General features: G+C 39.8%; 1 protein-coding gene and 1 pseudogene across 4 annotated transcripts in view; both read right to left on the bottom strand.

Moving 5' to 3' along the window:
* The window catches only part of LOC117216798 (venom dipeptidyl peptidase 4-like), a 303,125-nt gene that overhangs the window by 166,286 nt on the left and 119,218 nt on the right, over positions 1-17,621 (bottom strand). The window lies entirely within an intron of this gene.
* Positions 1,310-1,427, bottom strand: LOC117216839 (annotated as a pseudogene).

Below are 17,621 nucleotides of genomic sequence, written 5' to 3'. Positions count from 1 at the left end.
CGACCAACTTGCAATTGCCGGTGGATTTGACTTTGACAAAATAAAGAGCATCCAGTTTGTGGCAGAAAAACGTTGCATAGCAATGCGACATAATATCTTTTCGACACAGAAGAATCATAATTGCATATTTTTCAAATCGCACTTCGAAGAAATAAAGAAAGAAATCTTTTAGTCGAACATTAGAATTATACACAACTTCGCTCAGATTCTCCACATTTAAGGAATAACACGCACAGTTTAACAGGAATTGACGATCAGGTATGTCTAACGAGCGTGCTAATTTTCACGTGATCGGATTTTGATGTAGGAACGAGACACTTGCTAATTCTCTATCGATCTTTTGTCGATCTATCGTTTACATTCGCGTTATTTACAGGCTGATGTCATCGAACAGTAATATGGAAATCGAACAGCGATTATTTCGATTTTTGTTCTCTGGATGGCGAACTGTGCGTGCCCTCATTTTTCACATCATTAGCAAGTTGTTATTCGTCGGTGAACGCGAGAGATCGAGTTTGGAAAGTTCGTTGCCATATTTGAATCAGACTGTAACTAAAATGAACCCGGAGCACGTTTAATTCGCAACAGAGACCCTCGATGCGAACCGGCCTCCGGCTCTTCGCTGTCTTCGTTTCGCCCGTTTTCATTTCCAACTTGACAGGACGAATTGGGTTTTCACGTGCTGGCAAGTTCGTTTAATGAGTAATGTCGCGGGAATAGCGATTTAAATCGAGTCCGTCGGTCCGTATCGTTTAATAACGCCAATTGCCACCGCGGTCGCCGCTAGCCAGATGTAAATTGCGCTCTGCATTGATAATAACTGTTGATCCGACGGCGAAAAAGGGAAAACACCGAATTGCCAATGATTCGAATAACCGATTAAACGAATTCCGTTTCCTATGTTTCCCCTACGTTTCGTTTCCATCCAATTTCTACTTTTTTTTTTTATATATATTTTACGCGGAGGAAATCCGCACAGACGCCAGGCCGCTTCTGGGGAAAGCGGCGTGGTAGTGTCAGACTCCAACCGACTAAAACACCTCCACGATAACCGTCCCGGCTGCGATCGAGAGAGGTCCGGGAATCGCTGTGAGCGTCGCAACGGGGCCTCCCCCGCGCGCCTAATAACCACCGCCGATAGAACGGTGTGTAAACATCATTGTCATCACACCCTCGTCGCCGGAGCCGCCGTGCCAGGCAGCCCCGTTCCCCCACCGGACTGCTTTGGCGGCCCCGAGACGCTACGCCGCCAAGCGTCGAAGCCTGAACCCACGGGATGGGGGGAGGGGGGCACGGGCCCGGCGCGCTTCGCCAACGCCACACGGGGTCCCAGGCGTTCACCCATCCAAGTACTACCCGTGCCCGGCGCTGCTTAACTTTCGTGATCTGACGGGAACGAGTGCACTCAGCGCGGCCAGGGCGTTGGCGTATCCAATTTCTACTAACTTGAAACTAATTGCGATACGTGGTGCACGCGTGATATTCTGATTCTGATAATTGTTCTACCTGCGCCAAGTTTCCTTTACGATTTAGTTTTATAATTCTTCAGTTCAATTAGGTTAAACCAGCGGTGCTCGTTGCAACCTTTAAAGGTTAAAACAAATGCTTGTTTAAAGGTACACGTAAAAAACAGGAATTTGCATAAACATGCGCAGTGCATTTATAAGCAGAGTCGTAATCTGCGTACAATGTAACAACATATAATTTGCCAACCACGATTCAGTTAAATATATCAAATCTAGGTTAGCATTATCACGAAATATCAGAGCACCGAATCTACATATAAAGGCAACATTTTCCCACAAGCCTTGCTCCATCGTGATACCACCGAGAAACGTGGACTTCCACTATAAAACTCGTCTATATATTAATCAAGAATTACCGACAGATTAACTCTTTATCGTGGAATACTCGTGCAATACGAATAAAGAAGACTAAATAGTCTAAAATTAACTCGCCAAGGATTAACCAAGCGACGTAAACGATATTTCACAGTGATAGCACCGATAAAAATACCTTGCTTTCTCTAAATTTCATACGATCGTACAGTCTACTGAGACAGATGGACCAAACCACGGCGAAAATCATACTGAACGAAGTGGAAATTACCTTGCAAAGCCACGAGATCCTTTCAAGACGGAACTCGAACGTAACGATTTCGATTAATTGACGAAGAAAAAAAGAAAAGAAAGACAAATTTGCCAACGAAACGTTGCAACGTAAAAGATTAAGAAATTCCTTAACGATGGAAAAACACGATTCGCTGAAAAACGAGGTAAAGTGCACAACAGGGTCAACGTGCAACGCATGCATGTCGTTTTTTTTTTTTTTCGCATAAATGTTTCCCCGTTTTCGGCCGAGCTTTCGTGACCGATAGCAGCTTCAGAGATCGACCGATTTCGTATCCATTAAACCGTTTTCAAGTGCCACATGCCCGATACGTGTTGAGTAGGCGCGACATTTTTGGTTTTCGCACGTTTTCCCGTGTACACACTTAATTTCCCAGAGGCGAGCTACCGGCTATTCAGTTCGGCTGGCAGCATTCCAACCGAAGTGGCTCATACAGTCGACGATGGCGGCGGTGGCGGCGGTGGCGGCGGTAGCGGCGAGGAGAGGGCGGTTCTGTTCGAGTTCTTGAAATAAATCAGCCGGCCGATAAAAAGCGCGGAATTTTCAGCATATACACTTGCGCTCGTCGACAAGATCGATACACCAACGACCGATAAATAAAAACGTTGTTTTTAAAAGCGACTAGTCGCGTCGCTGATGCTCTTCCGATCGCGTCCCACCGACGATTCTTTCGCCGGGTTAGATTAATGGAGTTCGATAGTCGAGATTATTGTGGCCGCAGCCGGACACTTTTCAACCCTGCTAATGTTTCTCGGCCATTTTCAAACCAATTATATCCGGCCAACGTGAACGTGTATCTTCGCACACAGACGCCACAGAACGAATATCGAGAATTGGGAATCTAGTTACACGAGCGTCAAAATTAATTAAAGTTACGACTATAGTCGGAGGAAACATTCAACTTCGTTATACGTGACGGATGAGCGAACTGTGGATTTTTATACAAATTCCTACCTTCGTAAATGTGCATATAATTAAACCAATGGAGTTTAGGCAGAAATTTATTTCGTCAACCGAGCGTTACAATAAGCGTTGTATTTTGGCTTTTCTGATATTTTTCCACGTTATACGCGAGCTTGCGATCTTATATGTCCCATGAATGCGTGAGAACCCGCAGTCTATCGAGAAGAACATATTTATAATATCAAACGTACGAGTAGCTTGCGGTCTGACGTTTCAAGCGATGTTTGGTCGCGCTACATTCTCCCCATCATTTTCGACGTAATTATGACTGTCTGATGTTGAAAGATATCCCCACAGTTCGAATCGAAACACGAACATCGACTTCTCGATTCGGTTTTACGTTCGACACCTTGTTGCTTGTTAGAAATTCGTTTCGCTGCTTCGAGCGAGAACAAACGCGAAACATAAAAATTGTTGGAAGACCGTGGCAACCAAGTCGCCGAACGATATCGCGAACGAATATTTAAACGATACTGATGCTGTTTCGAATAAATAGGAAAAAACGAGGAATAGTTGCGCGACGTTTTATCGACCGTCGAACTCGAAAACGAGTTAATTGCGCTAGGTGTGAGGACCGCGGATAATAAAAGCGCGATTTAAAACACAGCGTAATCCGTGCACTTTGGCCCCGAGCCAAATGCGTGCTCTAAATGCGGCCGTACGCGCGAACCGCCCACTTTTTCCATCTAATTTACATTTTTCTCGCAACTTTATCTCTGCTCTCTTAGAACCGAGTCGCTGGGAATAACGCGTCGCCCTCTTAAACCTATCTTTTTCAGGCCGATTTGGCTAAACAAAAGTACGTTTCAGTGTGTAGAACGTGTTACGATGCAAAGTGATGATAATAGCGTAAGATAATGGCTTTTGCAGCATCATGATTTTTGAATAAATTAACGTTTAAAGTAGACGAAGAGATAATAATGGATTGGTTCAAAGAGATAATAAATTTCTTGCGAATTATAGTTGCAAGGCAAATGATGGTTATACGTAAGGCTAACAGGTATCTCGATAAAAACAATGGCTCGCTCGGGTAAACTTTACTGGAGGGCTGAAGATTACAGCGATGTTAGTCAACGCACGTTTCTATAATAATATTCTATAAAGATAAAAATAAAAATCTTCTGCGTTTATTGTTTGAAAGAATTCGGTATATGTTTCCGAGTCACGTAAACATCGCCGCATGAAATTGTAATTTAATTAATTTAATTAATACTACACGCGAACGAAAGAAATTATACTTTCGTGGGTTGAGATACGCGACTGAAAATCTTGATTTAGTAAAAAACCATCATGTTATTCGATAAATCAGCCAACATTCTGCTGAATAAAAGATTCTACAAAAATACGTTATTTTCGAATTCGTCTCGGAATTCGCCGCGATCTTCCTGAACAGCCAAGCTATAATTTAATAAGAAATTACAGAGACACGTAGTTATTTCACGAAATATAAAAAAAATTCTAATTCCACAAAAATACGTTATTTTCCAATTTCCAAGTGACAATTTTTTAAAGAACCAAACCACGCTATCGTTTCACAAATTATTCAACGTTCAGTGTAAAAATGGCGAGACTGGTGCGACCTAATCCTTCGAAAACTCGTAATATATTCAATCCGGCGAATGGAGCGCGAAACGCGTTTGCAAAGCCGCTGGAATGTGCGACGAGATTCGTTTCCATTTGCGGAACTTTTTTCTATCCCTGGCGACTTTATCCAGCGTCCGGTGTATTTCGTCGTCGATTAGAGGCATTCGCATTCTCGCGTAATCGAGTGGCCGGTGTTAGCGAAATGCTGGCATTCCGCGTCATGGGAGTCGCGGGAATACAAGTGGCTGACGGGAACAAGGTTGCCGGCAAAAACGCGTTGCCTTCGACAAAGAAAATGCCCACAAACCTTTGCCAAGGAAGTCGGTGAATTAGCCACTGGAGAGAAAAAAGCCGGGCTCGAAGCTGCTGGAAAATTGCACGATCCCATCTGGGAAATTTTGGACGTACCATTCGCTTCCTTGTCTTAGACTTTTGCCTTTTCCTACCGTCATCTCGTATTCTTCCCAGTGTTCTTCAGTTTTGAAAGTTTCACTTCCTCGGAGTTGGTTAAAGAGCGTAAGTTTTCGAGGAGACAAAGAAGCGCAAGTGAAAAATCTACTCGTATTACTCGTAACTTCGTTTTCGAAAAACTTTTGAATACTCTTTTTTCTTTATTGATGTTTTAATAAAAATGTTTAATTGTTCAATGGGGCACTTTTTATTTCAAAGTATCTTCTATTTATCGGTTATATTTAAAACGCCCTAACTGTCAATTTTCATACAATTTTTACAATTGTAAGAAGTTCGAGCGCTCCGGTCATCAAGGGACAGTCAAAGTGTTAAGAGCTTCGAAGGGAGGCAGCAAATTAGGAGAAGAGACAAGTAAGAAAAGAAAAACAGTTGACCAAGCAGGGAACTAAACTTGGATCAATGTTTTCATGCTTTTTACTAACACGATCAATTACTTAGATCTCTTAGAATGTACCAAGTAGTTTGCCGGTACAGGACAACGAGTTACAAATTACATTTTTTAATTCTTGCAAATTACAGCACAATTTTTGTTCCCCTTTGCGGATTATTAATTAACTTCTAACTTATAATGATTAATCAGCTTATGAGGAAATTGAAGAAAATCGATTTGTCCCCTTTTTACGAGTACACCATTCGCGCTGCAAATTAACTTTTACTAAAAGTAGCGCAAGTTATAGCACAGAAACTTGAAGTGGCCGATACCTTACGACTGTTTCTAGTACAAAAATCATCGTCGTGACTATCGCACAGTTTCTGAAACGCGAGCTATCATTTCAAATTATTGACTTTTATCTGTATACTTGGAATAAAATTTATCGCCTGAGTACAGCTGAGGCATATGAGTTTTGCATAATATCGAAGAGAAGGACAGTTAATAGCGCAAACGTGACGACAATTTGCCAAGCAAACTCAGCAGCGCTCGATCAATCGACGATGATGCAAATCGGTCGTAATCAGCCGTCTCGCTTTGTCAAACACCTGAAAATTGGTGGCTGGGTGAAATGTAAATTGGGGGGAAAAACGTAGAATAACAGAAATCCAACGAAGTGAGTGTGGGGAAGATATGAAGAAGGTTGAAGGGACGTATTTATCGTGTAACCCCAATTTCATTGTCACGAGCTATGAATTCCACGCGTTGAATGCGCCATGCATTATGTATCCTGGGAATGTGTAAACTCGCCGAACAGAATTGCCCGCATTTATTGCGAGTTAACACGCCGCCTTGAATAAAACATCGTCGCCTAACGATCACCGTAGCAAGCATTTTTTTACGGTTCGTTTCCTTCTTCGAAATTATCACCGGTACGCGATTTCCAGGATAAAATCGATCTTTCGATGACTCTTTTATTCAATGACTACTTTGCCTGATATTTGAATAAATTTCTTTGTTGGATAATGTCCGAAACGATTTCTTATTTTACTATGTCGACGTCGCCACGTATTAGAATATAACTCGGTTAAAAGTAAATTAATGTTGAAACGAATAACGTTAAAACGTCTAAGAAAAACGAACGAATAACGAAACTGTTACTAAAATCCGGGCTGCTTGTTATTTTGTTCTAAAGGGTCAGTTAAAAGTGTATTTTAATAGAAACTAAAGCTGCTCTTCCTATGCTGTTTCTGAAATACAGATAACGAAGTGTGACCCGTTACTTCAAAATCTGTTATCAAACGAGAACTAAAGGAATATACTGTAGGATCTTTACTACAATTACAATTCGCATTACTAAAATATCGATGGGAGCACCTAGCAGAGAGCGCTTGGTACTGCTGTACGCGTGGCCTGACGGAGATTTCTTTGAAAACACGCGTGGCAGTCAATATGTTAAGCAAAAAAAAAAAGAGAAGACACCCAGAAAACGCGAAGTTCTCCTCCCTCGATAAGAAAACCCGTTAGTTACAACGATATAACGATACCTCGACACACAGTGGACGAATGAAAACGGAGATATCGACAAATATTCAACATTTGCAAACATTCGAGACACAACGATGCTCGTAACTATTGTCCATTCTACGGAAATCCTTCGAATTCCCACGGGGGATCGATAATGAATTTCATTCGCGTCACCGTTTGACAATAATTTATTTACCCGCCGCTTTATGTCGGCGGAATGAAGTTGGTATGTTGAATCGATTGAAACCAAAGATCAATGTACCGTGCACCGTTCGTAATTTATTTATTTGCCATTGGTGTGGCAAAACTGAACCAACGCGCGCACGAGAGAGAGAAAGAGAGAGAAAAAGAGAAAGACGAGAATTAAATTCACTCGCGAACGCATATCAATTAAAGTTAGAAATTAATGTATCGCGCTTCGTTAATTATATGTTTGCCGTGCCAGTCGATCGACGTGCCATCGCGTAATCTACGCTATCGATTCATCCTGATTCGTTCGTATATCATCTTTCTTCTTCCGCGGAAAATTGTAACGAAATTCGCTTGAAATTATAGCGAAACATTAATCAACGTTCCGTTGACTTTGTCCACTTTAGAATAGAATTTATCCCATAACGGCACCTAAAATTGACATTCCACCAGGCAATCAAGCCACGTTGCTAATTATTCGTTTGTTATCGTTATCGTTATCATTGTCAAAGGCAATAATAATATAATTAATAAATCACGCGTGTTTGAAATCAGCAGCGTTCTGTGGCGGCTTGGTTAACAACGGTGTATACCGTGGGGGTCACCGGTGGCCGAGATTAGATTCATTAGTGATAACATTTGAACACTGACGACTGGCAATGTTGAAATTAATTCTGCGAATACTTTGGAACATCCAAAGACTGTTTGAATTGTGGAAAAAGTATTTACGTTAATTAATTTCTCTTACAAGCTCGTAGAGCGATATTCTATTTTAGTAAGTTATTAATTAACAAGATACCAAATGTAAATATTCTTGACGAAATTAATCTCGCATTTTAAGCTATTATATTCTCTTTACAAGACCATTCAAAAAGATTGTACATCCAAATATAGCATTAACAATTAATTAAATACAATTATTTGTTTCAGATGACGCATATGTTGCGTCTATTCAATTATCATATTTATCGTTAGTTTCTAATTATAACTTCTACTATCTTCGTCTAATTTGGTGACACGTTTTTGAATTCGTATGTTCTGAAAGAGAACAGCTCGGGCTACAAACGAATAGGATCATTGAAAAAGCTAATAACAGAAACACGTATCGTTGGATACTTTTGTAGGAAAAATGTGACGTGTTAAAATCTATGGTAATTAAGATAAGCAGCTTCGTTTATCGTCTAGTCAGTTAATAACTTGTTAAATCATAATGTTGTTCATAGGCAACGTCAAATATCAACGGGTTAATTGAACTGTTTAACATATTCACTGTTACTGACGCATACGGTGCGTCGATTCAATTATCTTACTTATTGTTATATTCCAGTCTGCTGACACGTTTTCAAATTTATGTATCTATTTCGACATACAAGAAGACCAACGAAACAATCATATTAAACTGTCATAATAAACATTATTACGAGCAGAAATATCGAGGGGGAAAAAATAAATAATTTAATGTATTAGATTGTCGGAAAAGTTTCTTTCGTCTTATAAGGAAATAATAGACGCACAATGTTTTTTGTTTTATATTAGTTTATTGAATTATGCAACATAAAAATAGAAATAGAACGAAATGGATCATACCTAATTCATTAAAATAATATAAAACAGAAATTATTGTCCATCTGTTATCATCTTATGAAACGAAAGAAACTTTTCGGACAACCTAATATATTATCAATAGACGAACACTAATTTCTTTTTCATTATACATTAATAATCATGCACGAACATAGTAATATAAATATAACAAAATGGATCATACCTAATTCAATAAAATAATATAAAACAGAAATTGTTGTCCATCTGTTATCACCTTAAGAAACGAAAGAAACTTTTCGGACAACCTAACGTATTATCAATAGACGAACATTAATTTCTTTTTCATTATACATTAATAATCTGCCATATTCGTAAAATTCTCACAAAAAAAAGAAACAGTTGCAAAATTGTTCGCCGTTGTTATTTAAAAGCCGCGTTAAAATTAAGTTAAAATAACGATATAAAATACGAAATATGCTATCAAGCACTTCAACAATTTTATTTTTTCGCCAACAATGTACTGTAACTGCGTATAGCGACGCATCGTGCTTGAATAAGCGACAGTTCTGGTCGCAGGCGAGATACATGTACAAAATTCACCCGCCAGTCAACGTGTTAACCCTTCCAATGCTATGAACCCATACATGAGTTTCGAAAGATGGTTCACTATGCGCTGTGAGCAATTTATGTGTCCATCTAAAGCCATTGAATGCGCGCTATGAATCTATACGTATTTCCAATACTATCTCTGCTATTGTAGCTACGATAGTGTCTTTGTACTTCATTGTGCTTCAACGATTTTGTACTTCAACGTGTTTGACAAATGTTTGCCTTATCCAAACTTCTCTCTCAAAAATTGCCACGTTTAGAAATATCATTATCTTTCCAAGAATAAACAATATGATTTATTTTCTAACGCTAGTATTTCAACTTTCCTTTTTCTAATTTTCTAACCGAACAATCGAATTGTTACTAAATTTTGATTTATCTTGCAAAAAGGATAAAGTTCTTTAAGATGCACCGTGCGATAATTATCAATTCGAACGTAAAAATGTTAAAAAATGAAAACTAAAACTTGCAACAATTTACCTGATACCGCGTTATGTTTCTCGAGTTCCTTTATCCGAAAAATTGATCAGTTAAGAAATATATTTTGTTGCAGAAAAATGATAAAAATTACAGAACCTTCTCGATACGAGAATTCTTCTTTCTTTTTTTTTTTTTTTTTTTTTTGTCTAGCTTTTCCTCGATATCTCTCGAAAACTACGAGTACAAAGGATCCCCGGAGTCGTAAGAATCCGTGTAACCGGAGCCGAAGTACGAATTGAATTCGCTCGAATTATCCTGCCGGGTGTCGCGTTTTCAAAGGAAGCTTAAGAATCCGCGCAGAAAATTTTCGACAGATCGATACACGCGAGAACACGATCGGGACGCCTACCGTGATCGAGCGACGATGATATCGCCGCAAAAATGACCGGGACATCTGTCGCGCTCACCACATTCTATGGCTCCGTTTCGTTCTCGCGATCCGTTCGATCGGATCGCGATAGCAGTGGACCGATGCGAAACGATGAATTCAGCAGTTCGAACAAAGCTGCAGCAATCGAGGTTAACGCTTTACGCGTAAACCACTTCCGATAGCTCGCCACCGATCTCCATCTCTCTTTGGCACTTTTTCTTCTTTTGTTCCGCAGCTGGCTGCGTGTAAATTGTTTCCTTTTCAATCGGCCGCGATCATATCGACAACAAGCTTGTCATGCGACTGGCACGCACGGAGAAATGCATTTTCACGTTCGATTTTATCAAGTACAGTGACTCGCACAACTACATCCACGTTTACTGTGAAGAAGTTTTGTCAATATAAATAACACGCGTTTTGGAACTTCGTTAACGTTGTAACACGAGACACAAGTGTCGTAATTAATTGGCCAAATTTGAGAACAGTCTGAGAATGTACATAGCTGGTGCAACGTATGTTCTGCAAATTTGTATTTAGCAAAAGATAAATATACAGTAGGAATAGTCATCCTTTTCTCTTTCTTCTACTTCTTTTTCTCTCTTTTTCGGGGGTATTTACGGCTAGAATATTTTACACGATATATGCATAGCTTAATGACTACTGCAACGCTTAAACAGTTTACAAAAAGAATTCTTATTAACCTAATGGCTGTGAGTTTAGTATTCGTAGACCGTACCAGGGACAATTTTGGGGCAAATAAAACACAGACGGGAATTTTTAATGGAAAATGAGCGGTTACGCAGACTTTTGAATTGTAATAGACAGCTACGATTATTTCTTATCGCGATAATTTGATTGAACAAGTAAACTGTATGAGGTGATCGTCGGTGAAGATGCCCACAAGAAATACTCTTGATTTTCAACAATAACGTTTATTAAACTCTTAACAATTAGCAACAAATAACGATTAACCACGATTAACGATTAACACTGAATTATCAAGAGTCAATAACCCGTTTCTCTAATTGTGTTCGCTTCGCTATGACGCTTAACCTATCGCAGCTCGGGGCAGAATGAATCTTTTGGTTCGAAATCAAACAGATTCTTTCCTTTGTTGCTCCTCGATATCCCCACTACGCGCCTATTTATTAGAAATCCGCGACGATGCGAATATTCGGCGAAAGAACCGCAGGGATATCGATGGTACATTAGACCTGTCGGTCTTACGCTTTGAAGGTATAGAGCGCTTTGTGTCGCGAGGCCGTTGAAATTTCCGTGGTCGAGTACCGCCACATGTACATGCGCAAGCACTATAAAGCAAGCACTATAAGAGAATAACTATGCATTTTGGAAAGAACACAGGGAAAGGGAGCGTGTATAATTAATGTAAAAAGAAGTACTGATTGGTCATTAGATACCTTTTTATAACGGAGCATAATCGAAGTATAATGGAGCCACGCCAATCCGAATTCCATTCGAATGAGATTAATTAATTATAGAATTGTGGCGGCATTCGACCACGGAAATTTCCAACGGCTTCGCGCCACAAAGCGCTATACCTTCAAAGCCGTATATACCGTAGAATGCATACGCGGCAACAGCCGCGGACTTCTAATAAACGCGAGCATAGTGGGGATATCGAGGGGCAGCAAAGAAAAAAATCTGTTCGATTTCGAACCAAAAGATTCGTTCTGCCCCGAGCTGCGAAAGGTTAAGCGTCACAGCGAAGCAAACACAATTAGAGAAACGGGTTATTGACTCTTGATAATTCAGTGTTAATCGTTACTTGTTGTTAATCGTTGTTAATCGTTAATCGTGGTTAATCGTTATTTGTTGTTAATTGTTAAGAGTTTAATAAACGTTATTGTTGAAAATCAAGAGTATTTCTTGTGGGCACCTTTACGGACGATCACCCCAGAATGTTTAATTACAATTCGTCCTAAGCAAATAGGATCGTCGATGAAACGAGTGAAACTTTATCCTCGGATTTGTTCAAGAAGAATTCTTTTTATCGAGAAGACATGGAAATAATTTTCTGAACGACTAGGTAGAATTTTCTGAAATTATTCGAAAATTTGTGATGGTAAAATAATTAGTGGAAGTTGATTGAAGTAAGCAGACGCGAATAAATGATGGGAGCATCGGGATAAAACATTACGGTACTTATAGTTCATAGTTAGAAGGATGATAATCACGGTGGATACAAATTCGCGATCAATTTTCCTGGCGCTTGGTGCTCGTAAACCTTCCACCGGATTAATGCACGGGTTAGTGGACCAAACTTAACAATATTCAAACAATAATTTGCACAACTACATAGCCGACAGAAGTTACCGGTTAAATTTCAACTTTGACTATGTGGGATTAAAACAGGCATCTGAGTTCAATCAAAGCTAGCTTTAACGAATTAGTACGTAGATACTGAAAATATGCAAAAAAAGGAGGGATAATCTGAAAAGTAAATGGAGAAAAACGAAGATGGCAAAAATATTCTAAACCGCAAGTATATAATAAAAAGAAAGTAAGAAGAATCGAAGCTAAAAATAAAAGGAACACTTTCAAGGAGAGGGATAATTGTTGTAGAGGAATGTGTATAAAGTTGTAAAGCGGAAGTTGGAACTTACGCACAGAAATATGCCGAAGAAATAACATAAAATAAATAACAAGGATAGTACAACAACGAAAGGAAATAAGAGACTAAAAATGTAATAAGAATTTAAAATAAAGTCGGAGAAAAATCTTCAGAGTTAAAAAGAAATTCAAGGCAAAGTTAAAAGATACGTAAGAAAAGGCAAATACTAAGAACAGTTTGGCAGAAAAAAAGGGGGCAAGAAGAAGCTTTAAATGTGATAAGGATTTAAAATAAAAATTTTAGAGACACTTTCGGTCTTAAGAAAGAAAAATAAGGAGGAAGCTAAATCGTGTACTGAAGGAACAAACTAAAACCGAAGAGGCAAGAAGCAGCAAAAATATAGTAGGGAATAATCTAATAAGAAAAACAGAAACGAGGAATCAGAAGATTAAAGGGAACTTAAGGTAGAAATTGCAGGCACACCTGTAGGTTTAAAAAAGAAATCCAAGACAAAACATAGATTACGACATCGACAAGGGAAAAGACAAAATTGAAGGAGCGTAGTAACAATAATCTAATAACAAAGAAAAGCTACAAGAAATTGGAAACGTAACGGGAACTTCAAATGAAAATTACGCAACATCTGCAGGCTCGAAAGGGAATATAAAGGTACAGTCAAAAACATACGGAGGAAAAGAGGCAGAAAAGAACAGAGCCGAGAAATCAAGAACACGCAATAAGAATAATCCGACAACGAAAAGACTAACAAGAAAACGTGATATGAAAAATAGGAGGCGTAATAAGAAAAGAACGAAAATAAAAATTATGCAGATAGACATCTCCCATCTGGAAAAGAAAAACGCGAAGAAAATAAAAACACGGAAGGAAGTAGCAACAGTAAGAATAATCTAATACCAAAACGAGAAACAAGAGGCACGAAATAGAATCTCGCTAGCTTGAAAAAAAAAAAAAAAGAAAACGGCGCAAACCCGCTAGCACAAACCTTTGTAACAAAGAATCAGCGCCAAAGAGGAAACAATTTCCCAACTGCGAAATCCTTCAAAGTCTCAATCCTCGCGATACACGAATTCCCCGTTAGAACATCGGTGAAAAAAACATGCTGACTGGTTCTACGAGGTAGAAAAGCCAGCCGACGAGTTAAAAGCTTCCAACTTCAAAATCCATGATCTATCGGGATTACACGTTGGATCCCTTAGTAGCAGCAAACAGGGTCCGCGCGCTCGTACGGCTCGACCGAAGTAAACGAAGTAAATTTGAACGAGCCGAGCTCGCCGAGTATCGATTCCAATACGTTAAGAATTAATCCTAATGCAGTCGAAGTTACCGTGGATTAAGGACGATACACGAGGGTCACGAGGAACCCGAGGATAGCTGGCAAGAGCAGGTGGCTGGACCGTGGTCTGCAGGTATCTGCACGCTTAAAATTAATGCAATTCCGTGCGAAATTTACTATTTATATGACGATGCACAAATATCCAGATACTCGATGCAGTTCCATTAAGAGCTTGACATTTCTGTTACATTTTTTAAACACAAGACCGAAGGACGTTTCTCTATTTTCTAATTTTCTACGTTTCACCATAACCAGGATAAAACACTTCGATTAAATTCTTCGTAACGAAAGCTAAGAAAAAGTTCGCTGGGGTTAAACTGTTGCGCGAGATAAAATCGCCAGATGAAAGTTCGGTTAAAGATGTTCAGTACGAGGTATACTTCGTATATTTGCGATAATTTGCAAGTGTTGGAATACTTGCGAGCGATGGTGTAGTTATAGAGGGACATAATTTGGCGCATGGCAGAAATTCAGATGAAATGGGCCAATGTAAATCAAGAAGTGCCCGGCACACACGAGCCCCTTATCAATTCCACTGGAAGCTTGACCGCATTTTTCCGTCGTCGGAAATTCCAAGGATCGTCTTGGAAATTTGCATCGTCGGCTATTATTTCAGAGTTATACTGGGCCATGCTCGATGATATCGCCTCTTAACATACGCAGAGATTGAAATTGGGAATCTTGGCATTTTTCTGACCTCGTAGTCTCATGCAGATTTAGCGAAATGTATTTCGGTCGACCGAAAGTTCGATGTCTCGACCCTCCGTAAGCAACTTGGGTCTTTTACGATCCTGTGCGAAATTCAAGTGCTAACATAACAAGAAGAATGCTTGCAAAATTTTTTATTACATTCACGAATAAGTTATGTTCGTCCAAAAAGAAATTAATTGTTTCAACTGAAATTGCTTCAGCGCGATCCAAAGATTCTATTGGCTCGGACAACTCTTATCTTATCCATACGTTCTGAAATGAGACATTTGTTGCTATCATTCGTACTATTCCAAATATTTCAGCGTTTTCGGTTAAACATCCACAAGGTAGGAACAAGTACGAATTTCCGAAGAAGCAACGAAATTTCGCGTTTCCCATCGACGACGTAGCTTTCCTCTACTTGGTGGAATAAAATCCGATAGGAGGATCGATGAAAAGAGAGGAAGAGAGAGGAATGGAACGCGGACTTTATCAGATGAGTGGCCGCGAATATTCGAAAATTCTGCAGGATCGGCTGCCGTGTGTGCCAGGGCCGCGTGGTTCGAACGATGAGACATGAAAAATGCACCGGTGTCCCAAAAACGTGGCGCTTTAATTGCAATCACGCGGAATATCGTGAAAGTTTTGTCGATTCCGGTGGAATGTTGGCAGAAACCTCCGCGACATAGAAATTCCTGATCGATCGACAGGACACGGCGAATATAAAGTACAGCAGCAAGATGATTTACCTTCTGCCGATAAAATGAAATATGCAAAAATGAAAGCAAACGGCAGAACATCGGAAAGAAATTAGAATTTCATGGTATCTCGAAGGGACGAAAGCTACACGAGAATCTTTGCAAATTCCAATTTTCTTTACAAAGTCGTCGAACTAATTTACGTATCTAGTCGCTAGAATGTAACACAAAGGATGCCTGATTTTATTATTACGCGATCTAACAACCTTTAGGATGTCTAGCTTTTGCAACATTAATTAACGATAATAAGACATTTGACTAATAAACGCAAGTATTTACTACATTCTACCCAGATATGTAACCTACACTCAGCCTAATTGCTAGTAGTGATACAATGTCCCTATGATGAGATGAAGTGACGCGAATGATGTATGCATTCTGATGTGGTGTTATGCTATTATTGACCTCCTGTCTAGACACCAAGGGATACATTTAACCCTTGCCTGAGTAAACTGGATCGTTTATATATTCAGGCTTAGTTTCTTAACAACTCCAGGCTCATGAAAGATCGAAGAATGGTAAGAAGAAATGTTTGGAACGTTCTGCGACGAGACGAGAAATCTGAAGGAAAAGAACCAAAGTTAAAAAGGCATCGTCTCATCTGCGAAACATTAATCTTCAACAGAATTTTCTTCGTAACTTCTTTTAGACTGTAAAACCGCAATAAAAAGCCGCAATAAAGGTACTACAGCAAAGACAGTAGATACTACGATTAAAGACTTCTTTCCCGTACTTTAATCGAAGTTGCCGACTAAGAAACTTTACGATAAAACCGTAGGAACGTTATTCAAAGCACGAAAACGAACGCGAGATTGCGTGGCAACTGGTAGAAAATTTTTCGTTTCGTCGATCAAATAAGAAAATCGCGAATGAAGTAGCAACTTGCAGAGAATCGTTATCGTAGCAGTTCGATGACTAACGAAGCATCTGTCTCGAGATCTGCTGCACTCGAGATTGCCCAGGGCTGTTCATTATCATAATCAGCTCGCGCTGCGTTCGACAATCCGATTCCCTCAGCGGTGCACGTTAATGGGCTCTACAGGCGCACGACAGATTAACACAACTGGCGCGGGCCTGTGTCTCCGCTCGGAAGGAGCTTCAGGCAGCTACTTCAGCTGTCATACCCGGAATTTGTATCTTCCCAATTCGCACGAGTTGGCACAGTCGTCAAGTTCGTACACATTCGACTGTGTCCAGGTGGGGAGGCATACACACGCGGAATTTGATGGCGCATCGCCTGCCTACGCTGAGGAAAATGAGTCTTGGTAAACACCGGCACGAAGCATCTTCTTCGAAACTTTGCCGACGAGATCCTCGAGAAACGATCTCTGTGCCGCTGCGTCGAAATTCTATCCGCTTGCAATTTCCAAAATCCGCGCCTTTGGCTTTGCCTTCGCTCTAACTATCTACTGTGCATCTACTGTACACGACTTAGCGGCTGATAATAATCGAAGTGATATCGGTAGCGAAATTTAACGAGCCATAATTCGTTGTCTTTTTCCTCTGGAAGGTTGCAAGGTATTGGTAGATTGGGATTAGGTTGGGTTCAGTCTGTTAGTGTTTGAAAAAACTAAAGGATATCGTTAAAATTTATCGACAGTGCCAATGCTACTCTTCGAGGTATATTAGTGGTGGTACTGCTACTCGAATTTGTTAACGTTGGAGAATTTTGTTCATAATAATAGCTGATACTGCGTATATTCCTCAAATCTACGATTGATATTGGTAAAATTGGTAAATTTTCTTGCAGTATGAATGTAGATTCTATTGGGTTGGCAACTAAGTGATCGCGGATTTTGTCATTAGGTGGTAATGGCAAACTCCGCAATCACTTAGTTGCCAACCCAATATTTAGTTACAGAGACACGTTGTCTTGTTGTACACCGGAAACAAGAATTTCCTATGAGACAATTCAAGTAAGATTGTTATACCGTACTGGTGAAATTAGTGGACAAGTCACGAGTTCACGAAGCTAATTAACACACCGCTGACCGGTCACGGGAGAACTT

This window comes from Bombus bifarius, unplaced genomic scaffold (assembly GCF_011952205.1).
Source record: "Bombus bifarius isolate JDL3187 unplaced genomic scaffold, Bbif_JDL3187 scf7180000007973, whole genome shotgun sequence".
Classification (NCBI taxonomy): Eukaryota; Metazoa; Arthropoda; class Insecta; order Hymenoptera; family Apidae; genus Bombus; species Bombus bifarius.
The sequence above is the reverse complement of the archived record's forward strand: the minus strand, read 5'-3'. Positions and strand labels throughout refer to the sequence as shown.